General features: G+C 45.9%; 31 non-coding genes across 31 annotated transcripts; 14 read left to right on the top strand and 17 right to left on the bottom strand.

Moving 5' to 3' along the window:
* Positions 1 to 4,897: 4,897 nt before the first annotated feature.
* Positions 4,898 to 4,969, bottom strand: Trnaq-cug. Its single transcript has one exon. It is a non-coding gene; the product is annotated as a tRNA-Gln (tRNA).
* Positions 4,970 to 5,217: 248 nt separating this feature from the next.
* Positions 5,218 to 5,306, top strand: Trnay-gua. Its single transcript is given in 2 exon segments — positions 5,218 to 5,254; positions 5,271 to 5,306. It is a non-coding gene; the product is annotated as a tRNA-Tyr (tRNA).
* A 358-nt stretch (positions 5,307 to 5,664) lies between these two features.
* Positions 5,665 to 5,736, bottom strand: Trnaq-cug. The gene has a single exon. It is a non-coding gene; the product is annotated as a tRNA-Gln (tRNA).
* Positions 5,737 to 5,984: 248 nt separating this feature from the next.
* Positions 5,985 to 6,073, top strand: Trnay-gua. The gene is given in 2 exon segments: positions 5,985 to 6,021; positions 6,038 to 6,073. It is a non-coding gene; the product is annotated as a tRNA-Tyr (tRNA).
* Positions 6,074 to 6,431: 358 nt separating this feature from the next.
* Trnaq-cug lies at positions 6,432 to 6,503 on the bottom strand. Its single transcript has one exon. It is a non-coding gene; the product is annotated as a tRNA-Gln (tRNA).
* Positions 6,504 to 12,603: 6,100 nt separating this feature from the next.
* On the bottom strand, positions 12,604 to 12,675 carry Trnaq-cug. Its single transcript has one exon. It is a non-coding gene; the product is annotated as a tRNA-Gln (tRNA).
* Positions 12,676 to 12,923: 248 nt separating this feature from the next.
* Trnay-gua lies at positions 12,924 to 13,012 on the top strand. Its single transcript is given in 2 exon segments — positions 12,924 to 12,960; positions 12,977 to 13,012. It is a non-coding gene; the product is annotated as a tRNA-Tyr (tRNA).
* A 358-nt stretch (positions 13,013 to 13,370) lies between these two features.
* Trnaq-cug lies at positions 13,371 to 13,442 on the bottom strand. The gene has a single exon. It is a non-coding gene; the product is annotated as a tRNA-Gln (tRNA).
* Positions 13,443 to 13,690: 248 nt separating this feature from the next.
* On the top strand, positions 13,691 to 13,779 carry Trnay-gua. The gene is given in 2 exon segments: positions 13,691 to 13,727; positions 13,744 to 13,779. It is a non-coding gene; the product is annotated as a tRNA-Tyr (tRNA).
* A 362-nt stretch (positions 13,780 to 14,141) lies between these two features.
* Trnaq-cug lies at positions 14,142 to 14,213 on the bottom strand. Its single transcript has one exon. It is a non-coding gene; the product is annotated as a tRNA-Gln (tRNA).
* Positions 14,214 to 14,461: 248 nt separating this feature from the next.
* Positions 14,462 to 14,550, top strand: Trnay-gua. Its single transcript is given in 2 exon segments — positions 14,462 to 14,498; positions 14,515 to 14,550. It is a non-coding gene; the product is annotated as a tRNA-Tyr (tRNA).
* Positions 14,551 to 14,908: 358 nt separating this feature from the next.
* Trnaq-cug lies at positions 14,909 to 14,980 on the bottom strand. Its single transcript has one exon. It is a non-coding gene; the product is annotated as a tRNA-Gln (tRNA).
* A 5,876-nt stretch (positions 14,981 to 20,856) lies between these two features.
* Positions 20,857 to 20,928, bottom strand: Trnaq-cug. Its single transcript has one exon. It is a non-coding gene; the product is annotated as a tRNA-Gln (tRNA).
* Positions 20,929 to 21,176: 248 nt separating this feature from the next.
* Positions 21,177 to 21,265, top strand: Trnay-gua. Its single transcript is given in 2 exon segments — positions 21,177 to 21,213; positions 21,230 to 21,265. It is a non-coding gene; the product is annotated as a tRNA-Tyr (tRNA).
* Positions 21,266 to 21,623: 358 nt separating this feature from the next.
* Trnaq-cug lies at positions 21,624 to 21,695 on the bottom strand. Its single transcript has one exon. It is a non-coding gene; the product is annotated as a tRNA-Gln (tRNA).
* Positions 21,696 to 21,943: 248 nt separating this feature from the next.
* Trnay-gua lies at positions 21,944 to 22,032 on the top strand. The gene is given in 2 exon segments: positions 21,944 to 21,980; positions 21,997 to 22,032. It is a non-coding gene; the product is annotated as a tRNA-Tyr (tRNA).
* Positions 22,033 to 22,390: 358 nt separating this feature from the next.
* Trnaq-cug lies at positions 22,391 to 22,462 on the bottom strand. Its single transcript has one exon. It is a non-coding gene; the product is annotated as a tRNA-Gln (tRNA).
* Positions 22,463 to 22,710: 248 nt separating this feature from the next.
* On the top strand, positions 22,711 to 22,799 carry Trnay-gua. The gene is given in 2 exon segments: positions 22,711 to 22,747; positions 22,764 to 22,799. It is a non-coding gene; the product is annotated as a tRNA-Tyr (tRNA).
* Positions 22,800 to 23,157: 358 nt separating this feature from the next.
* Positions 23,158 to 23,229, bottom strand: Trnaq-cug. Its single transcript has one exon. It is a non-coding gene; the product is annotated as a tRNA-Gln (tRNA).
* Positions 23,230 to 23,477: 248 nt separating this feature from the next.
* Positions 23,478 to 23,566, top strand: Trnay-gua. The gene is given in 2 exon segments: positions 23,478 to 23,514; positions 23,531 to 23,566. It is a non-coding gene; the product is annotated as a tRNA-Tyr (tRNA).
* Positions 23,567 to 23,924: 358 nt separating this feature from the next.
* Trnaq-cug lies at positions 23,925 to 23,996 on the bottom strand. The gene has a single exon. It is a non-coding gene; the product is annotated as a tRNA-Gln (tRNA).
* Positions 23,997 to 24,244: 248 nt separating this feature from the next.
* On the top strand, positions 24,245 to 24,333 carry Trnay-gua. Its single transcript is given in 2 exon segments — positions 24,245 to 24,281; positions 24,298 to 24,333. It is a non-coding gene; the product is annotated as a tRNA-Tyr (tRNA).
* A 358-nt stretch (positions 24,334 to 24,691) lies between these two features.
* On the bottom strand, positions 24,692 to 24,763 carry Trnaq-cug. Its single transcript has one exon. It is a non-coding gene; the product is annotated as a tRNA-Gln (tRNA).
* Positions 24,764 to 25,011: 248 nt separating this feature from the next.
* Positions 25,012 to 25,100, top strand: Trnay-gua. Its single transcript is given in 2 exon segments — positions 25,012 to 25,048; positions 25,065 to 25,100. It is a non-coding gene; the product is annotated as a tRNA-Tyr (tRNA).
* Positions 25,101 to 25,458: 358 nt separating this feature from the next.
* On the bottom strand, positions 25,459 to 25,530 carry Trnaq-cug. The gene has a single exon. It is a non-coding gene; the product is annotated as a tRNA-Gln (tRNA).
* A 248-nt stretch (positions 25,531 to 25,778) lies between these two features.
* Positions 25,779 to 25,867, top strand: Trnay-gua. Its single transcript is given in 2 exon segments — positions 25,779 to 25,815; positions 25,832 to 25,867. It is a non-coding gene; the product is annotated as a tRNA-Tyr (tRNA).
* Positions 25,868 to 26,225: 358 nt separating this feature from the next.
* On the bottom strand, positions 26,226 to 26,297 carry Trnaq-cug. Its single transcript has one exon. It is a non-coding gene; the product is annotated as a tRNA-Gln (tRNA).
* Positions 26,298 to 26,545: 248 nt separating this feature from the next.
* Trnay-gua lies at positions 26,546 to 26,634 on the top strand. The gene is given in 2 exon segments: positions 26,546 to 26,582; positions 26,599 to 26,634. It is a non-coding gene; the product is annotated as a tRNA-Tyr (tRNA).
* Positions 26,635 to 26,992: 358 nt separating this feature from the next.
* On the bottom strand, positions 26,993 to 27,064 carry Trnaq-cug. Its single transcript has one exon. It is a non-coding gene; the product is annotated as a tRNA-Gln (tRNA).
* Positions 27,065 to 27,312: 248 nt separating this feature from the next.
* Trnay-gua lies at positions 27,313 to 27,401 on the top strand. The gene is given in 2 exon segments: positions 27,313 to 27,349; positions 27,366 to 27,401. It is a non-coding gene; the product is annotated as a tRNA-Tyr (tRNA).
* A 358-nt stretch (positions 27,402 to 27,759) lies between these two features.
* Trnaq-cug lies at positions 27,760 to 27,831 on the bottom strand. Its single transcript has one exon. It is a non-coding gene; the product is annotated as a tRNA-Gln (tRNA).
* Positions 27,832 to 27,994: the final 163 nt, after the last annotated feature.

The following is a 27,994-nucleotide window of genomic DNA, read 5'->3' as shown; positions in this document are numbered from 1 at the left end:
ACCCCACCACAACGGACTGGCTACCGTGCTGGATTTTAGGTGTTTAAAGGGTCCACAGTTGTCGTAGGCGCTAAGAAGAAGAGTGCGCCCAAGGCGAGAAGGAGACCACCCAGAAGATGTTGGGCGTAGTCCCCCCCCCACACGACAATAGGTAACATGCAAGATGGTGGAGCATGATGGACCAATAGAAAAACACCACGTAAGGTGTCCTTCCCCAAATGGCACGCACTGACGACGGAAATTTGGAAGAAAAAAGGAGGTCAAACCCAAGAGGGGACCATCACAGAAAGCCGAAACGTTTGAGACTCCTTTTAGTCGCCTCTTACGACAGGCAGGAATACCGCGGGCCTATTCTTACCGCCGAACCCGCAGGGGGATGTTGGCGCCGTCTTCCGAACCGACTTCGATGTCACAACAAGTGGAGCCGCGACAACTTCCTGCTTCGCTGCCCCATACCTCTGCCAGCGGAGCTGCTCCGCTTCCTTCCAACTCTGCGGCCTCGGACCTTCCTGCTCACGTTTCGCCTCCGTGCAGTCCATGTTTGCCGGAAGCTAGTGCAGGTGTTGACCATTCCGTTTTGTCGGATGTTTCCCCCGCGACCCCGGATCCCGCATGTGGACCGGCGCGGGTGGTGTCGGATACAGAACTTGACCCTCCTACGTCACCGGCGGCTGAAGTTTCCTTGCCCGTCAGCCGACGCAAGTTACGCGTTCAGCCGAACGTTAATGCTGTTCGTAAAAAACCGAAACGTAAGGGATCCGCGGAACGGGGTAGCAGTCCCCCTCCCTCGGATGCCTCTGTCACCCCTGCTATGGACTGTGACGCTGGTGCGTCGGTGTAGGTGATTTGTTTTCTCGCTTTTCTCTCTATGGTTCAAGCATACACCTTTCTTACCTTAAATGTTAACCGTATTGAGTCCGACGTTCGCATTGCCTCTTTGCGGCAGTTTATTTACGACGCCTGTGCGGACGTAGTGTTTTTGCAGGAAGTGTTGTTTTCTGATCTCTCTCTACCTGGATTTCAAACTGTTTTTAATGTCGCGCCGGAATATTCAACAGGAACTGCTCTTTTCTTTCGAGAGGGCATTCCTATTACTGACATTGAATTCCTTGACTCTGGCCGTGGGATTGGTTGTCGTCTTTTTGATCTCCGCCTCGTTGTTTTGTATGCCCCCTCTGGTTCGGGTCACACTGTGGCTCGATCGCGCTTTTATAAAGAAGAGCTTATTTATCTTTTGCGCCAGAGTCCTCGGAGTCTCCTGCTCGGAGGCGATTTTAATTGTGTTTTACGCCCTGCAGACCAGTCCCCCAATTTTAATTATTGCCGTGATTTACATGACTTAGTTCGTACGATGCATCTGCGTGATGTTTGGGAACACAAATATCAAACCCTGGTGAAATATACGTTTTTTACCGCGTCCTCATGCAGTAGACTCGACAGATTCTATTTATCTGATTTTTTATGTGATAAAATTCTTTCTGTCGATGTTATTCCTACTAGTTTTTCTGACCATTGTGCTTTTACTGCAACTGTAAATCTTAGTCGCCAACCTGCAAAACTTTATCGTTCCCAGTGGATGTTAAATGTTTCCCACCTTGCCGACAGTGCTATGGATGATGTTATAAGTGGCGTGTGGGAGCGATGTCTTCGCTCTGTCCCGCGATACCCCTCCTTGCTGGTTTGGTGGACTGCGTTTGCCAAGCCCAAGATTCGTCAGACTTTGATTTTCTACTGTGCTGCTAGGACGCGTGATTTTAAGAACACGTATGAATATTACTACTCTGTCCTGCGTGAACTATATGACGCGGCGGGTACCTCTCCACTGCGGATCCATGATGTTCGTCGTATTAAAGCCAAGCTCTTGAGCCTTAAACGACGACAGATGGATGGTCTGCGAGTTAAGTCGAAACCTCACTCTCTTGTTGAAGGTGAACTGACATCCTTGTACCACCTGCTACGGCATCAGACTCGTCGTCGTCGCTCCTTCATCTCTTCTCTTACGGTGGATGATGGGCGACAGCTTAGTGCACAGGAGGAAATGGTTCGTGCTCTTCATCAGTATTACACTAGTCTCTATTCTGCCGATGATTCTGGTGAGTCTCTTTCGGATGATGTCTTTGGGGATCTAACTGCGACGATCGCGCCTGACGCGAACGGCGAATTTCTCCGGGAGTTCCAGGTAGATGATGTTTTCGATTTTATTGCTCGCTCTCCGTCCAGTAAATCGCCGGGTCCAGACGGCCTGCCTAAAGAATTTTATCTCCATTTTTGGCCTCTTTTGGGTGGCATTTTTACGCAGATTTTAAATGAGATTGTCAGAGGGATGGATGTGCCTGCCGATTTTAAAGTAGGGAAAATTGTTTTAATTCCGAAGTCCTCTGGTCGTTTATCTGCTGCCAATCTTCGTCCGCTCACATTGCTGAATTTTGACTATAAGACAGCTGCTAGAGCGCTCAATAGCCGGCTGTCTTCTCTGCTTCGGGGTGTGATTGGTGCACATCAATGTTGTTTTCATGATAGATCTATTCTGACACCAGTAGCCGAATATCGGGATGTTGTCTCGGTTGCGGCGGTTACAAACGTACATTGTGCCTTTGCCTTCCTTGATTTTTATAAGGCTTTTGATCACGTCAGTCATGTGTTTTTAGATCGTGTTTTAGGTACAATAGGTTTTAACGCTTCATCACGTGGTGTTCTTGGCAATTTGTACAGGGGAATAACAGCTCGGGTGTCAGTCAATGGGCAGCTGACGCCGCCCATTGCTATCCGCCGCGGAGTGCCTCAGGGTAGTCCGCTCTCTATGTCTTTATTCGTTTTGTCCCTGGAACCGCTGCTTCGGACTATTGCTCTCAAGCTTCAGGGTATGTCCCTCTCTGGTGGGAAGCTCTCGGTTAAGGCATATGCGGATGATGTCGTTGTTCTCCTCCGTCAACGAGATGATATCCCGTTGTTGAAAGGGGCAGTTGATGCATACTGTCGTGTCTCTGGAGCGCGTCTCAATCAGGGTAAATGTAAGTTCCTTGATATTCGAGGATTTCGCGATGCTGACGTCCCTTGGGCCACTTTTGTCGATCGCCATATGTCCTTGGGGATTATCATTGATCGGTGTCCTCTAAAAATGGCGGCTCTCAATTGGAAATCTGTCACCGAGAAGATACAGGGGGCTCTGATGGTCCATGAGCAGCGCTCTGCTACCATTTTGCAAAAAGTCAGAATTTTAGACACCTACGTCCTATGTAAAGCTTATTATGTTGCTCAGCTGTTCCCACTTCCCATGATGGTGGCGAAAAGGTTGCGCCAATTGTCTAGCAGGTTTATATGGAAGGGCCACCTATTCAAGTTACGTTACGAGGTAATGACGAAACCGCGTCTCTCCGGAGGCTTGGGCCTCTCTGACATTACTCGCAAGGCGTCTGCTTTGTACGTCCGCCGAACGACTCTAATTGTTACGCAAGAAGTGACTTCAATTACATCCAGGCTCTTTACTGTTGTGCGTCCGGCGAGCCTTGCTCCACCTGTCGATGTCGGACGCCTCAATTTTAAGTTGAAACACATTCGGGAATTTTACCTTGCGGTGAGTTACCTCGGTGACGTCTTCTTGCGGCGACCGGTGCCAACGACCAAGGGCTTGATTGCCCGCTGGGAGGGGCTGGCCGGTCCCAATCCAATAGAACTGGCGTCTCCATCTGTGTCCTGGAGGAACGTCTGGAAGAACGTTAGTCTGCCGATCCACTCTATGGCCGTGGCGTCCACGTGGTATAGGGTAATAAATAATTTGGTTCCCACCAATGTACGACTGCACCGTATTGGTCTTTCTGACACGGACACCTGTACTCGGTGTGGTCTCCTGGATACCCTTGAACATCGATTCACCTGCTGTGGGCACCTTGCTAATTGGCGTTGGCTCAGGAAACAACTTGCTTTTGTCACTAGGTCTGCTGAAGCCGCTTATACTATTGACATCATCGTCCGGCCCGATTCTTCCTTTTTTCCGCGGACGAAGCTCCATACCGTCATGTGGTTGATTGGCCATTTCGTACATTTTGTCAACAGTTGTCATGAAGAGGATGGACACCTAGCGTTTCGGCAGTACATGCTTACTGCTTACTGGCAGCGCTTGCGATTGCCAGGCCTCCGAGATGATTTTGCCAATATGCTTAGCCTGACATTTGAAAGAGAGGGTGTTGGCTAAGGTCACCTGTGTGAGCCATTTTCTTTTATACTGTTTCTGAATTTGCCGCCTTTATGTATGTTTCTTCTCTACACCAGGACTGAAGTTTTCGTGTTTTAACCTTTATTTCAGTAAGCAGTCGACATTATATAGTCATGTTTTAGGATTTTAATTTCAGTACTGTACTTCTTTTGAAGTGGCTGTGTGGTGGATATTCTTTAATATTTTTTTCAATAGATATATTCGTTCGAGTGGTAGAGTGTCAGCTTCAAAAAAAAAAAAAAAAAAAAAAAGTTGGTAGAGCGGTGGACTGTAGTGGAAGATTCACAGTTATCCATAGGTCGCTGGTTCAAATCCGGCCCAGAGGACTGTTTTTCTAATCTCAGGAGCAAAGAGGCTCCAGAGCATGCCCACTCGGTCAGAACCTCCCTATGTTTTAAACCTATTTTAAAGGAAATTCATTTGCTCAGCTTCTAGTAGCTAGTTGATAATCATGGGATTCTTAGCCTTCGTAGGATAATGATATTTCTTCGAATTATAGTAAAATTGCTTGCTCTTACAGGCATTACTCGTTTAATGTGCTATATAGGTCACATAGTCGCACCAATATTCAGCCGTTTCATAGACATCTCGTTTTTAATACAAACGTAGAAACTACACCCCTGAGCCTATCGCTGTTACTTCCTCGGCGAGAAACGCTTATTACAGAAAATTTAGACTAAACGAAGGTTCCACCGAGATTCGAACTCGGATCGCTGGATTCAGAGTCCAGAGTGCTAACCGTTACACCATGGAACCAGACAGGAGAATGGGACTCGTAAATACACTTAGCAGTGTTCTGACGTACTTCAGACACTTCCTACTTGCATTTTTTAACATAATTGACACGATCGAGCATTATAAAACTTAATCTGGGCAATGTTTGCACTTGCAGCCGATGACTGCATTTCCTGTGCGTCTATATGGCAGCGCTGAGTAGCAGTGTGTGGAAACGAAAGACAGGGACGGACGTAAAGCAATCAGTACGAATAAGAAAGTATGCAGGGCCTCTGGTAGCTCAGTTGGTAGAGCGGTGGACTGTAGTGGAAGATTCACAGTTATCCATAGGTCGCTGGTTCAAATCCGGCCCAGAGGACTGTTTTTCTAATCTCAGGAGCAAAGAGGCTCCAGAGCATGCCCACTCGGTCAGAACCTCCCTATGTTTTAAACCTATTTTAAAGGAAATTCATTTGCTCAGCTTCTAGTAGCTAGTTGATAATCATGGGATTCTTAGCCTTCGTAGGATAATGATATTTCTTCGAATTATAGTAAAATTGCTTGCTCTTACAGGCATTACTCGTTTAATGTGCTATATAGGTCACATAGTCGCACCAATATTCAGCCGTTTCATAGACATCTCGTTTTTAATACAAACGTAGAAACTACACCCCTGAGCCTATCGCTGTTACTTCCTCGGCGAGAAACGCTTATTACAGAAAATTTAGACTAAACGAAGGTTCCACCGAGATTCGAACTCGGATCGCTGGATTCAGAGTCCAGAGTGCTAACCGTTACACCATGGAACCAGACAGGAGAATGGGACTCGTAAATACACTTAGCAGTGTTCTGACGTACTTCAGACACTTCCTACTTGCATTTTTTAACATAATTGACACGATCGAGCATTATAAAACTTAATCTGGGCAATGTTTGCACTTGCAGCCGATGACTGCATTTCCTGTGCGTCTATATGGCAGCGCTGAGTAGCAGTGTGTGGAAACGAAAGACAGGGACGGACGTAAAGCAATCAGTACGAATAAGAAAGTATGCAGGGCCTCTGGTAGCTCAGTTGGTAGAGCGGTGGACTGTAGTGGAAGATTCACAGTTATCCATAGGTCGCTGGTTCAAATCCGGCCCAGAGGACTGTTTTTCTAATCTCAGGAGCAAAGAGGCTCCAGAGCATGCCCACTCGGTCAGAACCTCCCTATGTTTTAAACCTATTTTAAAGGAAATTCATTTGCTCAGCTTCTATTAGCTAGTTGATAATCATGGGATTCTTAGCCTTCGTAGGATAATGATATTTCTTCGAATTATAGTAAAATTGCTTGCTCTTACAGGCATTACTCGTTTAATGTGCTATATAGGTCACATAGTCGCACCAATATTCAGCCGTTTCATAGACATCTCGTTTTTAATACAAACGTAGAAACTACACCCCTGAGCCTATCGCTGTTACTTCCTCGGCGAGAAACGCTTATTACAGAAAATTTAGACTAAACGAAGGTTCCACCGAGATTCGAACTCGGATCGCTGGATTCAGAGTCCAGAGTGCTAACCGTTACACCATGGAACCAGACAGGAGAATGGGACTCGTAAATACACTTAGCAGTGTTCTGACGTACTTCAGACACTTCCTACTTGCATTTTTTAACATAATTGACACGATCGAGCATTATAAAACTTAATCTGGGCAATGTTTGCACTTGCAGCCGATGACTGCATTTCCTGTGCGTCTATATGGCAGCGCTGAGTAGCAGTGTGTGGAAACGAAAGACAGGGACGGACGTAAAGCAATCAGTACGAATAAGAAAGTATGCAGGGCCTCTGGTAGCTCAGTTGGTAGTTCCGCTTTAGACGCCGTGCAGTGTGGACGTGCCTAGTCTTCCGCTCCGCCGTAGCGTTACGTATAGTGGACTATCGTTTTTGTTTACGTGTTGTGTTGCAACTTCTGTGAGTGTTTCTCCGTCGTTGTTTCGTACCTTGTGTTTACTTTCTGTCCTTATTTCAGTGTTTTTTGTGTAGCGGTTTCGACCGCATATTTTGAAAATGTCGTCCCAGGTTATTCCTCGTCAGGCTACAGTTAGTTTTGCTTTTGACAAGTCAACCCGCCATGTGCAACCTAGTTCTCTTGAGATTCATGATTGGTTGGTAGATACCTTTGGTGTTCATTCGGATCAGGTGCACACTGCTTATTTTGATACCGAACTGTATGTTTTCTTTGTTAAGTTTATGGACCCACTTCAGGTTGATAAAATTCTTTCTAAATATGGTCATCAAGTTCTCTTTCGGCATCGGGATGATTCTGTAAGTACCGTGCTGCTTTCCAATGCTTCCATCACGTATACCAATGTTCGTGTTTACAACCTTCCACCGGAGGTGGATAATGTCTATCTTAAGGAGGGTCTACAGAAGTATGGTGATGTAAAGAGCATTCGCCTTGAACGCTGGTCAAGCCAACATCGCCTGCAATGTTACAGTGGTATTCGTTCAGTCGAAATGCACGTTAAGCAGAATATTCCATCTCACCTGCAGATCGGTGGATATCGTGTCCATGTAACATATAGTGGTCAGGTTGGCACCTGTTTTTTGTGCAATGAAAGTGGTCACGTGCGTACCGACTGTCCGCGGAGAGTTTTTGTTTTAAAAAATTCTCTCGAACAGCGTCGCAAGTTAACGGTCGCTGACCTCGTTGCAGGTGGTTCTGCTCTTGGTGTAGCACAGTCCAGTGGTAGTAGCGCCCCTCCACAGGTTTTGCGCACCCCTGATACAGAATTTCCTCCTTTGCGTGCTAAATCTGATGTTGTTCCGTCTGTCCCTCAGGTGGGTGTGCCACTTTTGAATAATAAGAGGCGTCGCCCACACGATGGAAATAGTACGGATGAGGATCTCCCTGAGATGCCCCAGTCCGAGCGACCGGCATCCTCCGAGCCACTGTGTACTGTAGCTGCTCCCTGCCCTCCTGAGGTAGCGGTTCCGGTGGCGGCTGCTGGCGCCCCTCCGGCCTCCGACGCAGCTTCTCTCGAGTCGGGTCGTCGGTCGGGCCTGTTGGCGCCGTCTTCCGAACCGACTTCGATGTCACAACAAGTGGAGCCGCGACAACTTCCTGCTTCGCTGCCCCATACCTCTGCCAGCGGAGCTGCTCCGCTTCCTTCCAACTCTGCGGCCTCGGACCTTCCTGCTCACGTTTCGCCTCCGTGCAGTCCATGTTTGCCGGAAGCTAGTGCAGGTGTTGACCATTCCGTTTTGTCGGATGTTTCCCCCGCGACCCCGGATCCCGCATGTGGACCGGCGCGGGTGGTGTCGGATACAGAACTTGACCCTCCTACGTCACCGGCGGCTGAAGTTTCCTTGCCCGTCAGCCGACGCAAGTTACGCGTTCAGCCGAACGTTAATGCTGTTCGTAAAAAACCGAAACGTAAGGGATCCGCGGAACGGGGTAGCAGTCCCCCTCCCTCGGATGCCTCTGTCACCCCTGCTATGGACTGTGACGCTGGTGCGTCGGTGTAGGTGATTTGTTTTCTCGCTTTTCTCTCTATGGTTCAAGCATACACCTTTCTTACCTTAAATGTTAACCGTATTGAGTCCGACGTTCGCATTGCCTCTTTGCGGCAGTTTATTTACGACGCCTGTGCGGACGTAGTGTTTTTGCAGGAAGTGTTGTTTTCTGATCTCTCTCTACCTGGATTTCAAACTGTTTTTAACGTCGCGCCGGAATATTCAACAGAAACTGCTCTTTTCTTTCGAGAGGGCATTCCTATTACTGACATTGAATTCCTTGACTCTGGCCGTGGGATTGGTTGTCGTCTTTTTGATCACCGCCTCGTTGTTTTGTATGCCCCCTCTGGTTCGGGTCACACTGTGGCTCGATTGCGCTTTTATAAAGAAGAGCTTATTTATCTTTTGCGCCAGAGTCCTCGGAGTCTCCTGCTCGGAGGCGATTTTAATTGTGTTTTACGCCCTGCAGACCAGTCCCCCAATTTTAATTATTGCCGTGATTTACATGACTTAGTTCGTACGATGCATCTGCGTGATGTTTGGGAACACAAATATCCAACCCTGGTGAAATATACGTTTTTTACCGCGTCCTCATGCAGTAGACTCGACAGATTCTATTTATCTGATTTTTTATGTGATAAAATTCTTTCTGTCGATGTTATTCCTACTAGTTTTTCTGACCATTGTGCTTTTACTGCAACTGTAAATCTTAGTCGCCAACCTGCAAAACTTTATCGTTCCCAGTGGATGTTAAATGTTTCCCACCTTGCCGACAGTGCTATGGATGATGTTATAAGTGGCGTGTGGGAGCGATGTCTTCGCTCTGTCCCGCGATACCCCTCCTTGCTGGTTTGGTGGACTGCGTTTGCCAAGCCCAAGATTCGTCAGACTTTGATTTTCTACTGTGCTGCTAGGACGCGTGATTTTAAGAACACGTATGAATATTACTACTCTGTCCTGCGTGAACTATATGACGCGGCGAGTACCTCTCCACTGCGGATCCATGATGTTCGTCGTATTAAAGCCAAGCTCTTGAGCCTTAAACGACGACAGATGGATGGTCTGCGAGTTAAGTCGAAACCTCACTCTCTTGTTGAAGGTGAACTGACATCCTTGTACCACCTGCTACGGCATCAGACTCGTCGTCGTCGCTCCTTCATCTCTTCTCTTACGGTGGATGATGGACGACAGCTTATTGCACAGGAGGAAATGGTTCGTGCTCTTCATCAGTATTACACTAGTCTATATTCTGCCGATGATTCTGGTGAGTCTCTTTCGGATGATGTCTTTGGGGATCTAACTGCGACGATCGCGCCTGACGCGAACGGCGAATTTCTCCGGGAGTTCCAGGTAGATGATGTTTTCGATTTTATTGCTCGCTCTCCGTCCAGTAAATCGCCGGGTCCAGACGGCCTGCCTAAAGAATTTTATCTCCGTTTTTGGCCTCTTTTGGGTGGCATTTTTACGCAGATTTTAAATGAGATTGTCAGAGGGATGGATGTGCCTGCCGATTTTAAAGTAGGGAAAATTGTTTTAATTCCGAAGTCCTCTGGTCGTTTATCTGCTGCCAATCTTCGTCCGCTCACATTGCTGAATTTTGACTATAAGACAGCTGCTAGAGCGCTCAATAGCCGGCTGTCTTCTCTGCTTCGGGGTGTGATTGGTGCACATCAATGTTGTTTTCATGATAGATCTATTCTGACACCAGTAGCCGAATATCGGGATGTTGTCTCGGTTGCGGCGGTTACAAACGTACATTGTGCCTTTGCCTTCCTTGATTTTTATAAGGCTTTTGATCACGTCAGTCATGTGTTTTTAGATCGTGTTTTAGGTACAATAGGTTTTAACGCTTCATCACGTGGTGTTCTTGGCAATTTGTACAGGGGAATAACAGCTCGGGTGTCAGTCAATGGGCAGCTGACGCCGCCCTTTGCTATCCGCCGCGGAGTGCCACAGGGTAGTCCGCTCTCTATGTCTTTATTCGTTTTGTCCCTGGAACCGCTGCTTCGGACTATTGCTCTCAAGCTTCAGGGTATGTCCCTCTCTGGTGGGAAGCTCTCGGTTAAGGCATATGCGGATGATGTCGTTGTTCTCCTCCGTCAACGAGATGACATCCCGTTGTTGAAAGGGGCAGTTGATGCATACTGTCGTGTCTCTGGAGCGCGTCTCAATCAGGGTAAATGTAAGTTCCTTGATATTCGAGGATTTCGCGATGCTGACGTCCCTTGGGCCACTTTTGTCGATCGCCATACGTCCTTGGGGATTATCATTGATCGGTGTCCTCTAAAAATGGCGGCTCTCAATTGGAAATCTGTCACCGAGAAGATACAGGGGCTCTGATGGTCCATGAGCAGCGCTCTGCTACCATTTTGCAAAAAGTCAGAATTTTAGACACCTACGTCCTATGTAAAGCTTATTATGTTGCTCAGCTGTTCCCACTTCCCATGATGGTGGCGAAAAGGTTGCGCCAATTGTCTAGCAGGTTTATATGGAAGGGCCATCTATTCAAGTTACGTTACGAGGTAATGACGAAACCGCGTCTCTCCGGAGGCTTGGGCCTCTCTGACATTACTCGCAAGGCGTCTGCTTTGTACGTCCGCCGAACGACTCTAATTGTTACGCAAGAAGTGACTTCAATTACATCCAGGCTTTTTACTGTTGTGCGTCCGGCGAGCCTTGCTCCACCTGTCGATGTCGGACGTCTAAATTTTAAGTTGAAACACATTCGGGAATTTTACATTGCGGTGAGTTACCTCGGTGACGTCTTCTTGCGGCGACCGGTACCAACGACCAAGAGCTTGATTGCCCGCTGGGAGGGGCTGGCCAGTCCCAATCCAATAGAACTGGCGTCTCCATCCGTGTCCTGGAGGAACGTCTGGAAGAACGTTAGTCTGCCGATCCACTCTATGGCCGTGGCGTCCACGTGGTATAGGGTAATAAATAATTTGGTTCCCACCAATGTACGACTGCACCGTATTGGTCTTTCTGACACGGACACCTGTACTCGGTGTGGTCTCCTGGATACCCTTGAACATCGATTCACCTGCTGTGGGCACCTTGCTAATTGGCGTTGGCTCAGGAAACAACTTGCTTTTGTCACTAGGTCTGCTGAAGCCGCTTATACTATTGACATCATCGTCCGGCCCGATTCTTCCTTTTTTCCGCGGACGAAGCTCCATACCGTCATGTGGTTGATTGGCCATTTCGTACATTTTGTCAACAGTTGTCATGAAGAGGATGGACACCTAGCGTTTCGGCAGTACATGCTTACTGCTTACTGGCAGCGCTTGCGATTGCCAGGCCTCCGAGATGATTTTGCCAATATGCTTAGCCTGACATTTGAAAGAGAGGGTGTTGGCTAAGGTCACCTGTGTGAGCCATTTTCTTTTATACTGTTTCTGAATTTGCCGCCTTTATGTATGTTTCTTCTCTACACCAGGACTGAAGTTTTCGTGTTTTAACCTTTATTTCAGTAAGCAGTCTACATTATATAGTCATATTTTAGGATTTTAATTTCAGTACTGTACTTCTTTTGACGTGGCTGTGTGGTGAAAAAAAAAAAAAAAAAAAAAAAAAAAGTGGCTAGGATACCTGGCTTTCACCCAGGAGGCCCGGGTTCGATTCCCGGAACCGGAATGGAATTTTTTTGGGACAAATCACGACAAGAAAAAAAAAAAAAAAACAAAAAAAAAAAGGGGTATGATTCCTGCTTCGGGTGCAGTAAAAAAAAAAAAAAAAAAAAAAAGTTGGTAGAGCGGTGGACTGTAGTGGAAGATTCACAGTTATCCATAGGTCGCTGGTTCAAATCCGGCCCAGAGGACTGTTTTTCTAATCTCAGGAGCAAAGAGGCTCCAGAGCATGCCCACTCGGTCAGAACCTCCCTATGTTTTAAACCTATTTTAAAGGAAATTCATTTGCTCAGCTTCTAGTAGCTAGTTGATAATCATGGGATTCTTAGCCTTCGTAGGATAATGATATTTCTTCGAATTATAGTAAAATTGCTTGCTCTTACAGGCATTACTCGTTTAATGTGCTATATAGGTCACATAGTCGCACCAATATTCAGCCGTTTCATAGACATCTCGTTTTTAATACAAACGTAGAAACTACACCCCTGAGCCTATCGCTGTTACTTCCTCGGCGAGAAACGCTTATTACAGAAAATTTAGACTAAACGAAGGTTCCACCGAGATTCGAACTCGGATCGCTGGATTCAGAGTCCAGAGTGCTAACCGTTACACCATGGAACCAGACAGGAGAATGGGACTCGTAAATACACTTAGCAGTGTTCTGACGTACTTCAGACACTTCCTACTTGCATTTTTTAACATAATTGACACGATCGAGCATTATAAAACTTAATCTGGGCAATGTTTGCACTTGCAGCCGATGACTGCATTTCCTGTGCGTCTATATGGCAGCGCTGAGTAGCAGTGTGTGGAAACGAAAGACAGGGACGGACGTAAAGCAATCAGTACGAATAAGAAAGTATGCAGGGCCTCTGGTAGCTCAGTTGGTAGAGCGGTGGACTGTAGTGGAAGATTCACAGTTATCCATAGGTCGCTGGTTCAAATCCGGCCCAGAGGACTGTTTTTCTAATCTCAGGAGCAAAGAGGCTCCAGAGCATACCCACTCGGTCAGAACCTCCCTATGTTTTAAACCTATTTTAAAGGAAATTCATTTGCTCAGCTTCTAGTAGCTAGTTGATAATCATGGGATTCTTAGCCTTCGTAGGATAATGATATTTCTTCGAATTATAGTAAAATTGCTTGCTCTTACAGGCATTACTCGTTTAATGTGCTATATAGGTCACATAGTCGCACCAATATTCAGCCGTTTCATAGACATCTCGTTTTTAATACAAACGTAGAAACTACACCCCTGAGCCTATCGCTGTTACTTCCTCGGCGAGAAACGCTTATTACAGAAAATTTAGACTAAACGAAGGTTCCACCGAGATTCGAACTCGGATCGCTGGATTCAGAGTCCAGAGTGCTAACCGTTACACCATGGAACCAGACAGGAGAATGGGACTCGTAAATACACTTAGCAGTGTTCTGACGTACTTCAGACACTTCCTACTTGCATTTTTTAACATAATTGACACGATCGAGCATTATAAAACTTAATCTGGGCAATGTTTGCACTTGCAGCCGATGACTGCATTTCCTGTGCGACTATATGGCAGCGCTGAGTAGCAGTGTGTGGAAACGAAAGACAGGGACGGACGTAAAGCAATCAGTACGAATAAGAAAATACGCAGGGCCTCTGGTAGCTCAGTTGGTAGAGCGGTGGACTGTAGTGGAAGATTCACAGTTATCCATAGGTCGCTGGTTCAAATCCGGCCCAGAGGACTGTTTTTCTAATCTCAGGAGCAAAGAGGCTCCAGAGCATGCCCACTCGGTCAGAACCTCCCTATGTTTTAAACCTATTTTAAAGGAAATTCATTTGCTCAGCTTCTAGTAGCTAGTTGATAATCATGGGATTCTTAGCCTTCGAAGGATAATGATATTTCTTCGAATTATAGTAAAATTGCTTGCTCTTACAGGCATTACTCGTTTAATGTGCTATATAGGTCACATAGTCGCACCAATATTCAGCCGTTTCATAGACATCTCGTTTTTTTTTAATACAAACGTAGAAACTACACCCCTGAGCCTATCGCTGTTACTTCCTCGGCGAGAAACGCTTATTACAGAAAATTTAGACTAAACGAAGGTTCCACCGAGATTCGAACTCGGATCGCTGGATTCAGAGTCCAGAGTGCTAACCGTTACACCATGGAACCAGACAGGAGAATGGGACTCGTAAATACACTTAGCAGTGTTCTGACGTACTTCAGACACTTCCTACTTGCATTTTTTAACATAATTGACACGATCGAGCATTATAAAACTTAATCTGGGCAATGTTTGCACTTGCAGCCGATGACTGCATTTCCTGTGCGTCTATATGGCAGCGCTGAGTAGCAGTGTGTGGAAACGAAAGACAGGGACGGACGTAAAGCAATCAGTACGAATAAGAAAATACGCAGGGCCTCTGGTAGCTCAGTTGGTAGAGCGGTGGACTGTAGTGGAAGATTTACAGTTATCCATAGGTCGCTGGTTCAAATCCGGCCCAGAGGACTGTTTTTCTAATCTCAGGAGCAAAGAGGCTCCAGAGCATGCCCACTCGGTCAGAACCTCCCTATGTTTTAAACCTATTTTAAAGGAAATTCATTTGCTCAGCTTCTAGTAGCTAGTTGATAATCATGGGATTCTTAGCCTTCGTAGGATAATGATATTTCTTCGAATTATAGTAAAATTGCTTGCTCTTACAGGCATTACTCGTTTAATGTGCTATATAGGTCACATAGTCGCACCAATATTCAGCCGTTTCATAGACATCTCGTTTTTAATACAAACGTAGAAACTACACCCCTGAGCCTATCGCTGTTACTTCCTCGGCGAGAAACGCTTATTACAGAAAATTTAGACTAAACGAAGGTTCCACCGAGATTCGAACTCGGATCGCTGGATTCAGAGTCCAGAGTGCTAACCGTTACACCATGGAACCAGACAGGAGAATGGGACTCGTAAATACATTTAGCAGTGTTCTGACGTACTTCAGACACTTCCTACTTGCATTTTTTAACATAATTGACACGATCGAGCATTATAAAACTTAATCTGGGCAATGTTTGCACTTGCAGCCGATGACTGCATTTCCTGTGCGTCTATATGTCAGCGCTGAGTAGCAGTGTGTGGAAACGAAAGACAGGGACGGACGTAAAGCAATCAGTACGAATAAGAAAATACGCAGGGCCTCTGGTAGCTCAGTTGGCAGTTCCGCTTTAGACGCCGTGCAGTGTGGACGTGCCTAGTCTTCCGCTCCGCCGTAGCGTTACGTATAGTGGACTATCGTTTTTGTTTACGTGTTGTGTTGCAACTTCTGTGAGTGTTTCTCCGTCGTTGTTTCGTACCTTGAGTTACTTTCTGTCCTTATTTCAGTGTTTTTTGTGTAGCGGTTTCGACCGCATATTTTGAAAATGTCGTCCCAGGTTATTCCTCGTCAGGCTACAGTTAGTTTTGCTTTTGACAAGTCAACCCGCCATGTGCAACCTAGTTCTCTTGAGATTCATGATTGGTTGGTAGATACCTTTGGTGTTCATTCGGATCAGGTGCACACTGCTTATTTTGATACCGAACTGTATGTTTTCTTTGTTAAGTTTATGGACCCACTTCAGGTTGATAAAATTCTTTCTAAATATGGTCATCAAGTTCTCTTTCGGCATCGGGATGATTCTGTAAGTACCGTGCTGCTTTCCAATGCTTCCATCACGTATACCAATGTTCGTGTTTACAACCTTCCACCGGAGGTGGATAATGTCTATCTTAAGGAGGGTCTACAGAAGTATGGTGATGTAAAGAGCATTCGCCTTGAACGCTGGTCAAGCCAACATCGCCTGCAATGTTACAGTGGTATTCGTTCAGTCGAAATGCACGTTAAGCAGAATATTCCATCTCACCTGCAGATCGGTGGATATCGTGTCCATGTAACATATAGTGGTCAGGTGGGCACCTGTTTTTTGTGCAATGAAAGTGGTCACGTGCGTACCGACTGTCCGCGGAGAGTTTTTGTTTTAAAAAATTCTCTCGAACAGCGTCGCAAGTTAACGGTCGCTGACCTCGTTGCAGGTGGTTCTGCTCTTGGTGTAGCACAGTCCAGTGGTAGTAGCGCCCCTCCACAGGTTTTGCGCACCCCTGATACAGAATTTCCTCCTTTGCGTGCTAAATCTGATGTTGTTCCGTCTGTCCCCCAGGTGGGTGTGCCACTTTTGAATAATAAGAGGCGTCGCCCACACGATGGAAATAGTACGGATGAGGATCTCCCTGAGATGCCCCAGTCCGAGCGACCGGCATCCTCCGAGCCACTGTGTACTGTAGCTGCTCCCTGCCCTCCTGAGGTAGCGGTTCCGGTGGCGGCTGCTGGCGCCCCTCCGGCCTCCGACGCAGCTTCTCTCGAGTCGGGTCGTCGGTCGGGCCTGTTGGCGCCGTCTTCCGAACCGACTTCGATGTCACAACAAGTGGAGCCGCGACAACTTCCTGCTTCGCTGCCCCATACCTCTGCCAGCGGAGCTGCTCCGCTTCCTTCCAACTCTGCGGCCTCGGACCTTCCTGCTCACGTTTCGCCTCCGTGCAGTCCATGTTTGCCGGAAGCTAGTGCAGGTGTTGACCATTCCGTTTTGTCGGATGTTGCCCCCGCGACCCCGGATCCCGCATGTGGACCGGCGCGGGTGGTGTCGGATACAGAACTTGACCCTCCTACGTCACCGGCGGCTGAAGTTTCCTTGCCCGTCAGCCGACGCAAGTTACGCGTTCAGCCGAACGTTAATGCTGTTCGTAAAAAACCGAAACGTAAGGGATCCGCGGAACGGGGTAGCAGTCCCCCTCCCTCGGATGCCTCTGTCACCTCTGCTATGGACTGTGACGCTGGTGCGTCGGTGTAGGTGATTTGTTTTCTCGCTTTTCTCTCTATGGTTCAAGCATACACCTTTCTTACCTTAAATGTTAACCGTATTGAGTCCGACGTTCGCATTGCCTCTTTGCGGCAGTTTATTTACGACGCCTGTGCGGACGTAGTGTTTTTGCAGGAAGTGTTGTTTTCTGATCTCTCTCTACCTGGATTTCAAACTGTTTTTAATGTCGCGCCGGAATATTCAACAGGAACTGCTCTTTTCTTTCGAGAGGGCATTCCTATTACTGACATTGAATTCCTTGACTCTGGCCGTGGGATTGGTTGTCGTCTTTTTGATCTCCGCCTCGTTGTTTTGTATGCCCCCTCTGGTTCGGGTCACACTGTGGCTCGATCGCGCTTTTATAAAGAAGAGCTTATTTATCTTTTGCGCCAGAGTCCTCGGAGTCTCCTGCTCGGAGGCGATTTTAATTGTGTTTTACGCCCTGCAGACCAGTCCCCCAATTTTAATTATTGCCGTGATTTACATGACTTAGTTCGTACGATGCATCTGCGTGATGTTTGGGAACATAAATATCCAACCCTGGTGAAATATACGTTTTTTACCGCGTCCTCATGCAGTAGACTCGACAGATTCTATTTATCTGATTTTTTATGTGATAAAATTCTTTCTGTCGATGTTATTCCTACTAGTTTTTCTGACCATTGTGCTTTTACTGCAACTGTAAATCTTAGTCGCCAACCTGCAAAACTTTATCGTTCCCAGTGGATGTTAAATGTTTCCCACCTTGCCGACAGTGCTATGGATGATGTTATAAGTGGCGTGTGGGAGCGATGTCTTCGCTCTGTCCCGCGATACCCCTCCTTGCTGGTTTGGTGGACTGCGTTTGCCAAGCCCAAGATTCGTCAGACTTTGATTTTCTACTGTGCTGCTAGGACGCGTGATTTTAAGAACACGTATGAATATTACTACTCTGTCCTGCGTGAACTATATGACGCGGCGGGTACCTCTCCACTGCGGATCCATGATGTTCGTCGTATTAAAGCCAAGCTCTTGAGCCTTAAACGACGACAGATGGATGGTCTGCGAGTTAAGTCGAAACCTCACTCTCTTGTTGAAGGTGAACTGACATCCTTGTACCACCTGCTACGGCATCAGACTCGTCGTCGTCGCTCCTTCATCTCTTCTCTTACGGTGGATGATGGGCGACAGCTTATTGCACAGGAGGAAATGGTTCGTGCTCTTCATCAGTATTACACTAGTCTATATTCTGCCGATGATTCTGGTGAGTCTCTTTCGGATGATGTCTTTGGGGATCTAACTGCGACGATCGCGCCTGACGCGAACGGCGAATTTCTCCGGGAGTTCCAGGTAGATGATGTTTTCGATTTTATTGCTCGCTCTCCGTCCAGTAAATCGCCGGGTCCAGACGGCCTGCCTAAAGAATTTTATCTCCGTTTTTGGCCTCTTTTGGGTGGCATTTTTACGCAGATTTTAAATGAGATTGTCAGGGGGATGGATGTGCCTGCCGATTTTAAAGTAGGGAAAATTGTTTTAATCCCGAAGTCCTCTGGTCGTTTATCTGCTGCCAATCTTCGTCCGCTCACATTGCTGAATTTTGACTATAAGACAGCTGCTAGAGCGCTCAATAGCCGGTTGACTTCTCTGCTTCGGGGTGTGATTGGTGCACATCAATGTTGTTTTCATGATAGATCTATTCTGACACCAGTAGCCGAATATCGGGATGTTGTCTCGGTTGCGGCGGTTACAAACGTACATTGTGCCTTTGCCTTCCTTGATTTTTATAAGGCTTTTGATCACGTCAGTCATGTGTTTTTAGATCGTGTTTTAGGTACAATAGGTTTTAACGCTTCATCACGTGGTGTTCTTGGCAATTTGTATAGGGGAATAACAGCTCGGGTGTCAGTCAATGGGCAGCTGACGCCGCCCATTGCTATCCGCCGCGGAGTGCCTCAGGGTAGTCCGCTCTCTATGTCTTTATTCGTATTGTCCCTGGAACCGCTGCTTCGGACTATTGCTCTCAAGCTTCAGGGTATGTCCCTCTCTGGTGGGAAGCTCTCTGTTAAGGCATATGCGGATGATGTCGTTGTTCTCCTCCGTCAACGTGATGATATCCCGTTGTTGAAAGGGGCGGTTGATGCATACTGTCGTGTCTCTGGAGCGCGTCTCAATCAGGGTAAATGTAAGTTCCTTGATATTCGAGGATTTCGCGATGCTGACGTCCCTTGGGCCACTTTTGTCGATCGCCATACGTCCTTGGGGATTATCATTGATCGGTGTCCTCTAAAAATGGCGGCTCTCAATTGGAAATCTGTCACCGAGAAGATACAGGGGGCTCTGATGGTCCATGAGCAGCGCTCTGCTACCATTTTGCAAAAAGTCAGAATTTTAGACACCTACGTTCTATGTAAAGCTTATTATGTTGCTCAGCTGTTCCCACTTCCCATGATGGTGGCGAAAAGGTTGCGCCAATTGTCTAGCAGGTTTATATGGAAAGGCCATCTATTCAAGTTACGTTACGAGGTAATGACGAAACCGCGTCTCTCCGGAGGCTTGGGCCTCTCTGACATTACTCGCAAGGCGTCTGCTTTGTACGTCCGCCGAACGACTCGAATTGTTACGCAAGAAGTGACTTCAATTACATCCAGGCTTTTTACTGTTGTGCGTCCGGCGAGCCTTGCTCCACCTGTCGATGTCGGACGCCTAAATTTTAAGTTGAAACACATTCGGGAATTTTACATTGCGGTGAGTTACCTCGGTGACGTCTTCTTGCGGCGACCGGTGCCAACGACCAAGGGCTTGATTGCCCGCTGGGAGGGGCTGGCCGGTCCCAATCCAATAGAACTGGCGTCTCCATCTGTGTCCTGGAGGAACGTCTGGAAGAACGTTAGTCTGCCGATCCACTCTATGGCCGTGGCGTCCACGTGGTACAGGGTAATAAATAATTTGGTTCCCACCAATGTACGACTGCACCGTATTGGTCTTTCTGACACGGACACCTGTACTCGGTGTGGTCTCCTGGATACCCTTGAACATCGATTCACCTGCTGTGGGCACCTTGCTAATTGGCGTTGGCTCAGGAAACAACTTGCTTTTGTCACTAGGTCTGCTGAAGCCGCTTATACTATTGACATCATCGTCCGGCCCGATTCTTCCTTTTTTCCGCGGACGAAGCTCCATACCGTCATGTGGTTGATTGGCCATTTCATACATTTTGTCAACAGTTGTCATGAAGAGGATGGACACCTAGCGTTTCGGCAGTACATGCTTACTGCTTACTGGCAGCGCTTGCGATTGCCAGGCCTCCGAGATGATTTTGCCAATATGCTTAGCCTGACATTTGAAAGAGAGGGTGTTGGCTAAGGTCACCTGTGTGAGCCATTTTCTTTTATACTGTTTCTGGATTTGCCGCCTTTATGTATGTTTCTTCTCTACACCAGGACTGAAGTTTTCGTGTTTTAACCTTTATTTCAGTAAGCAGTAAAAAACAAAATTCAAAAAAAAAAAAAAAAAAAAAAAAAAGTTGGTAGAGCGGTGGACTGTAGTGGAAGATTCACAGTTATCCATAGGTCGCTGGTTCAAATCCGGCCCAGAGGACTGTTTTTCTAATCTCAGGAGCAAAGAGGCTCCAGAGCATGCCCACTCGGTCAGAACCTCCCTATGTTTTAAACCTATTTTAAAGGAAATTCATTTGCTCAGCTTCTAGTAGCTAGTTGATAATCATGGGATTCTTAGCCTTCGTAGGATAATGATATTTCTTCGAATTATAGTAAAATTGCTTGCTCTTACAGGCATTACTCGTTTAATGTGCTATATAGGTCACATAGTCGCACCAATATTCAGCCGTTTCATAGACATCTCGTTTTTAATACAAACGTAGAAACTACACCCCTGAGCCTATCGCTGTTACTTCCTCGGCGAGAAACGCTTATTACAGAAAATTTAGACTAAACGAAGGTTCCACCGAGATTCGAACTCGGATCGCTGGATTCAGAGTCAAGAGTGCTAACCGTTACACCATGGAACCAGACAGGAGAATGGGACTCGTAAATACACTTAGCAGTGTTCTGACGTACTTCAGACACTTCCTACTTGCATTTTTTAACATAATTGACACGATCGAGCATTATAAAACTTAATCTGGGCAATGTTTGCACTTGCAGCCGATGACTGCATTTCCTGTGCGTCTATATGGCAGCGCTGAGTAGCAGTGTGTGGAAACGAAAGACAGGGACGGACGTAAAGCAATCAGTACGAATAAGAAAGTATGCAGGGCCTCTGGTAGCTAAGTTGGTAGAGCGGTGGACTGTAGTGGAAGATTCACAGTTATCCATAGGTCGCTGGTTCAAATCCGGCCCAGAGGACTGTTTTTCTAATCTCAGGAGCAAAGAGGCTCCAGAGCATGCCCACTCGGTCAGAACCTCCCTATGTTTTAAACCTATTTTAAAGGAAATTCATTTGCTCAGCTTCTAGTAGCTAGTTGATAATCATGGGATTCTTAGCCTTCGTAGGATAATGATATTTCTTCGAATTATAGTAAAATTGCTTGCTCTTACAGGCATTACTCGTTTAATGTGCTATATAGGTCACATAGTCGCACCAATATTCAGCCGTTTCATAGACATCTCGTTTTTAATACAAACGTAGAAACTACACCCCTGAGCCTATCGCTGTTACTTCCTCGGCGAGAAACGCTTATTACAGAAAATTTAGACTAAACGAAGGTTCCACCGAGATTCGAACTCGGATCGCTGGATTCAGAGTCCAGAGTGCTAACCGTTACACCATGGAACCAGACAGGAGAATGGGACTCGTAAATACACTTAGCAGTGTTCTGACGTACTTCAGACACTTCCTACTTGCATTTTTTAACATAATTGACACGATCGAGCATTATAAAACTTAATCTGGGCAATGTTTGCACTTGCAGCCGATGACTGCATTTCCTGTGCGTCTATATGGCAGCGCTGAGTAGCAGTGTGTGGAAACGAAAGACAGGGACGGACGTAAAGCAATCAGTACGAATAAGAAAGTATGCAGGGCCTCTGGTAGCTCAGTTGGTAGAGCGGTGGACTGTAGTGGAAGATTCACAGTTATCCATAGGTCGCAGGTTCAAATCCGGCCCAGAGGACTGTTTTTCTAATCTCAGGAGCAAAGAGGCTCCAGAGCATGCCCACTAGGTCAGAACCTCCCTATGTTTTAAACCTATTTTAAAGGAAATTCATTTGCTCAGCTTCTAGTAGCTAGTTGATAATCATGGGATTCTTAGCCTTCGTAGGATAATGATATTTCTTCGAATTATAGTAAAATTGCTTGCTCTTACAGGCATTACTCGTTTAATGTGCTATATAGGTCACATAGTCGCACCAATATTCAGCCGTTTCATAGACATCTCGTTTTTAATACAAACGTAGAAACTACACCCCTGAGCCTATCGCTGTTACTTCCTCGGCGAGAAACGCTTATTACAGAAAATTTAGACTAAACGAAGGTTCCACCGAGATTCGAACTCGGATCGCTGGATTCAGAGTCCAGAGTGCTAACCGTTACACCATGGAACCAGACAGGAGAATGGGACTCGTAAATACACTTAGCAGTGTTCTGACGTACTTCAGACACTTCCTACTTGCATTTTTTAACATAATTGACACGATCGAGCATTATAAAACTTAATCTGGGCAATGTTTGCACTTGCAGCCGATGACTGCATTTCCTGTGCGTCTATATGGCAGCGCTGAGTAGCAGTGTGTGGAAACGAAAGACAGGGACGGACGTAAAGCAATCAGTACGAATAAGAAAGTATGCAGGGCCTCTGGTAGCTCAGTTGGTAGAGCGGTGGACTGTAGTGGAAGATTCACAGTTATCCATTGGTCGCTGGTTCAAATCCGGCCCAGAGGACTGTTTTTCTAATCTCAGGAGCAAAGAGGCTCCAGAGCATGCCCACTCGGTCAGAACCTCCCTATGTTTTAAACCTATTTTAAAGGAAATTCATTTGCTCAGCTTCTAGTAGCTAGTTGATAATCATGGGATTCTTAGCCTTCGTAGGATAATGATATTTCTTCGAATTATAGTAAAATTGCTTGCTCTTACAGGCATTACTCGTTTAATGTGCTATATAGGTCACATAGTCGCACCAATATTCAGCCGTTTCATAGACATCTCGTTTTTAATACAAACGTAGAAACTACACCCCTGAGCCTATCGCTGTTACTTCCTCGGCGAGAAACGCTTATTACAGAAAATTTAGACTAAACGAAGGTTCCACCGAGATTCGAACTCGGATCGCTGGATTCAGAGACCAGAGTGCTAACCGTTACACCATGGAACCAGACAGGAGAATGGGACTCGTAAATACACTTAGCAGTGTTCTGACGTACTTCAGACACTTCCTACTTGCATTTTTTAACATAATTGACACGATCGAGCATTATAAAACTTAATCTGGGCAATGTTTGCACTTGCAGCCGATGACTGCATTTCCTGTGCGTCTATATGGCAGCGCTGAGTAGCAGTGTGTGGAAACGAAAGACAGGGACGGACGTAAAGCAATCAGTACGAATAAGAAAGTATGCAGGGCCTCTGGTAGCTCAGTTGGTAGAGCGGTGGACTGTAGTGGAAGATTCACAGTTATCCATTGGTCGCTGGTACAAATCCGGCCCAGAGGACTGTTTTTCTAATCTCAGGAGCAAAGAGGCTCCAGAGCATGCCCACTCGGTCAGAACCTCCCTATGTTTTAAACCTATTCTAAAGGAAATTCATTTGCTCAGCTTCTAGTAGCTAGTTGATAATCATGGGATTCTTAGCCTTCGTAGGATAATGATATTTCTTCGAATTATAGTAAAATTGCTTGCTCTTACAGGCATTACTCGTTTAATGTGCTATATAGGTCACATAGTCGCACCAATATTCAGCCGTTTCATAGACATCTCGTTTTTAATACAAACGTAGAAACTACACCCCTGAGCCTATCGCTGTTACTTCCTCGGCGAGAAACGCTTATTACAGAAAATTTAGACTAAACGAAGGTTCCACCGAGATTCGAACTCGGATCGCTGGATTCAGAGTCCAGAGTGCTAACCGTTACACCATGGAACCAGACAGGAGAATGGGACTCGTAAATACACTTAGCAGTGTTCTGACGTACTTCAGACACTTCCTACTTGCATTTTTTAACATAATTGACACGATCGAGCATTATAAAACTTAATCTGGGCAATGTTTGCACTTACAGCCGATGACTGCATTTCCTGTGCGTCTATATGGCAGCGCTGAGTAGCAGTGTGTGGAAACGAAAGACAGGGACGGACGTAAAGCAATCAGTACGAATAAGAAAGTATGCAGGGCCTCTGGTAGCTCAGTTGGTAGAGCGGTGGACTGTAGTGGAAGATTCACAGTTATCCATTGGTCGCTGGTTCAAATCCGGCCCAGAGGACTGTTTTTCTAATCTCAGGAGCAAAGAGGCTCCAGAGCATGCCCACTCGGTCAGAACCTCCCTATGTTTTAAACCTATTTTAAAGGAAATTCATTTGCTCAGCTTCTAGTAGCTAGTTGATAATCATGGGATTCTTAGCCTTCGTAGGATAATGATATTTCTTCGAATTATAGTAAAATTGCTTGCTCTTACAGGCATTACTCGTTTAATGTGCTATATAGGTCACATAGTCGCACCAATATTCAGCCGTTTCATAGACATCTCGTTTTTAATACAAACGTAGAAACTACACCCCTGAGCCTATCGCTGTTACTTCCTCGGCGAGAAACGCTTATTACAGAAAATTTAGACTAAACGAAGGTTCCAACGAGATTCGAACTCGGATCGCTGGATTCAGAGTCCAGAGTGCTAACCGTTACACCATGGAACCAGACAGAAGAATGGGACTCGTAAATACACTTAGCAGTGTTCTGACGTACTTCAGACACTTCCTACTTGCATTTTTTAACATAATTGACACGATCGAGCATTATAAAACTTAATCTGGGCAATGTTTGCACTTGCAGCCGATGACTGCATTTCCTGTGCGTCTATATGGCAGCGCTGAGTAGCAGTGTGTGGAAACGAAAGACAGGGACGGACGTAAAGCAATCAGTACGAATAAGAAAGTATGCAGGGCCTCTGGTAGCTCAGTTGGTAGAGCGGTGGACTGTAGTGGAAGATTCACAGTTATCCATAGGTCGCTGGTTCAAATCCGGCCCAGAGGACTGTTTTTCTAATCTCAGGAGCAAAGAGGCTCCAGAGCATGCCCACTCGGTCAGAACCTCCCTATGTTTTAAACCTATTTTAAAGGAAATTCATTTGCTCAGCTTCTAGTAGCTAGTTGATAATCATGGGATTCTTAGCCTTCGTAGGATAATGATATTTCTTCGAATTATAGTAAAATTGCTTGCTCTTACAGGCATTACTCGTTTAATGTGCTATATAGATCACATAGTCGCACCAATATTCAGCCGTTTCATAGACATCTCGTTTTTAATACAAACGTAGAAACTACACCCCTGAGCCTATCGCTGTTACTTCCTCGGCGAGAAACGCTTATTACAGAAAATTTAGACTAAACGAAGGTTCCACCGAGATTCGAACTCGGATCGCTGGATTCAGAGTCCAGAGTGCTAACCGTTACACCATGGAACCAGACAGGAGAATGGGACTCGTAAATACACTTAGCAGTGTTCTGACGTACTTCAGACACTTCCTACTTGCATTTTTTAACATAATTGACACGATCGAGCATTATAAAACTTAATCTGGGCAATGTTTGCACTTGCAGCCGATGACTGCATTTCCTGTGCGTCTATATGGCAGCGCTGAGTAGCAGTGTGTGGAAACGAAAGACAGGGACGGACGTAAAGCAATCAGTACGAATAAGAAAGTATGCAGGGCCTCTGGTAGCTCAGTTGGTAGAGCGGTGGACTGTAGTGGAAGATTCACAGTTATCCATAGGTCGCTGGTTCAAATCCGGCCCAGAGGACTGTTTTTCTAATCTCAGGAGCAAAGAGGCTCCCGAGCATGCCCACTCGGTCAGAACCTCCCTATGTTTTAAACCTATTTTAAAGGAAATTCATTTGCTCAGCTTCTAGTAGCTAGTTGATAATCATGGGATTCTTAGCCTTCGTAGGATAATGATATTTCTTCGAATTATAGTAAAATTGCTTGCTCTTACAGGCATTACTCGTTTAATGTGCTATATAGGTCACATAGTCGCACCAATATTCAGCCGTTTCATAGACATCTCGTTTTTAATACAAACGTAGAAACTACACCCCTGAGCCTATCGCTGTTACTTCCTCGGCGAGAAACGCTTATTACAGAAAATTTAGACTAAACGAAGGTTCCACCGAGATTCGAACTCGGATCGCTGGATTCAGAGTCCAGAGTGCTAACCGTTACACCATGGAACCAGACAGGAGAATGGGACTCGTAAATACACTTAGCAGTGTTCTGACGTCCTTCAGACACTTCCTACTTGCATTTTTTAACATAATTGACACGATCGAGCATTATAAAACTTAATCTGGGCAATGTTTGCACTTGCAGCCGATGACTGCATTTCCTGTGCGTCTATATGGCAGCGCTGAGTAGCAGTGTGTGGAAACGAAAGACAGGGACGGACGTAAAGCAATCAGTACGAATAAAAAAGTATGCAGGGCCTCTGGTAGCTCAGTTGGTAGAGCGGTGGACTGTAGTGGAAGATTCACAGTTATCCATAGGTCGCTGGTTCAAATCCGGCCCAGAGGACTGTTTTTCTAATCTCAGGAGCAAAGAGGCTCCAGAGCATGCCCACTCGGTCAGAACCTCCCTATGTTTTAAACCTATTTTAAAGGAAATTCATTTGCTCAGCTTCTAGTAGCTAGTTGATAATCATGGGATTCTTAGCCTTCGTAGGATAATGATATTTCTTCGAATTATAGTAAAATTGCTTGCTCTTACAGGTATTACTCGTTTAATGTGCTATATAGGTCACATAGTCGCACCAATATTCAGCCGTTTCATAGACATCTCGTTTTTAATACAAACGTAGAAACTACACCCCTGAGCCTATCGCTGTTACTTCCTCGGCGAGAAACGCTTATTACAGAAAATTTAGACTAAACGAAGGTTCCACCGAGATTCGAACTCGGATCGCTGGATTCAGAGTCCAGAGTGCTAACCGTTACACCATGGAACCAGACAGGAGAATGGGACTCGTAAATACACTTAGCAGTGTTCTGACGTACTTCAGACACTTCCTACTTGCATTTTTTAACATAATTGACACGATCGAGCATTATAAAACTTAATCTGGGCAATGTTTGCACTTGCAGCCGATGACTGCATTTCCTGTGCGTCTATATGGCAGCGCTGAGTAGCAGTGTGTGGAAACGAAAGACAGGGACGGACGTAAAGCAATCAGTACGAATAAGAAAGTATGCAGGGCCTCTGGTAGCTCAGTTGGTAGAGCGGTGGACTGTAGTGGAAGGTTCACAGTTATCCATAGGTCGCTGGTTCAAATCCGGCCCAGAGGACTGTTTTTCTAATCTCAGGAGCAAAGAGGCTCCAGAGCATGCCCACTCGGTCAGAACCTCCCTATGTTTTAAACCTATTTTAAAGGAAATTCATTTGCTCAGCTTCTAGTAGCTAGTTGATAATCATGGGATTCTTAGCCTTCGTAGGATAATGATATTTCTTCGAATTATAGTAAAATTGCTTGCTCTTACAGGCATTACTCGTTTAATGTGCTATATAGGTCACATAGTCGCACCAATATTCAGCCGTTTCATAGACATCTCGTTTTTAATACAAACGTAGAAACTACACCCCTGAGCCTATCGCTGTTACTTCCTCGGCGAGAAACGCTTATTACAGAAAATTTAGACTAAACGAAGGTTCCACCGAGATTCGAACTCGGATCGCTGGATTCAGAGTCCAGAGTGCTAACCGTTACACCATGGAACCAGACAGGAGAATGGGACTCGTAAATACACTTAGCAGTGTTCTGACGTACTTCAGACACTTCCTACTTGCATTTTTTAACATAATTGACACGATCGAGCATTATAAAACTCAATCTGGGCAATGTTTGCACTTGCAGCCGATGACTGCATTTCCTGTGCGTCTA

The sequence above is a fragment of the Schistocerca piceifrons genome, chromosome 2, assembly GCF_021461385.2.
Source record: "Schistocerca piceifrons isolate TAMUIC-IGC-003096 chromosome 2, iqSchPice1.1, whole genome shotgun sequence".
NCBI lineage: Eukaryota > Metazoa > Arthropoda > Insecta > Orthoptera > Acrididae > Schistocerca > Schistocerca piceifrons.
The sequence above is the reverse complement of the archived record's forward strand: the minus strand, read 5'-3'. Positions and strand labels throughout refer to the sequence as shown.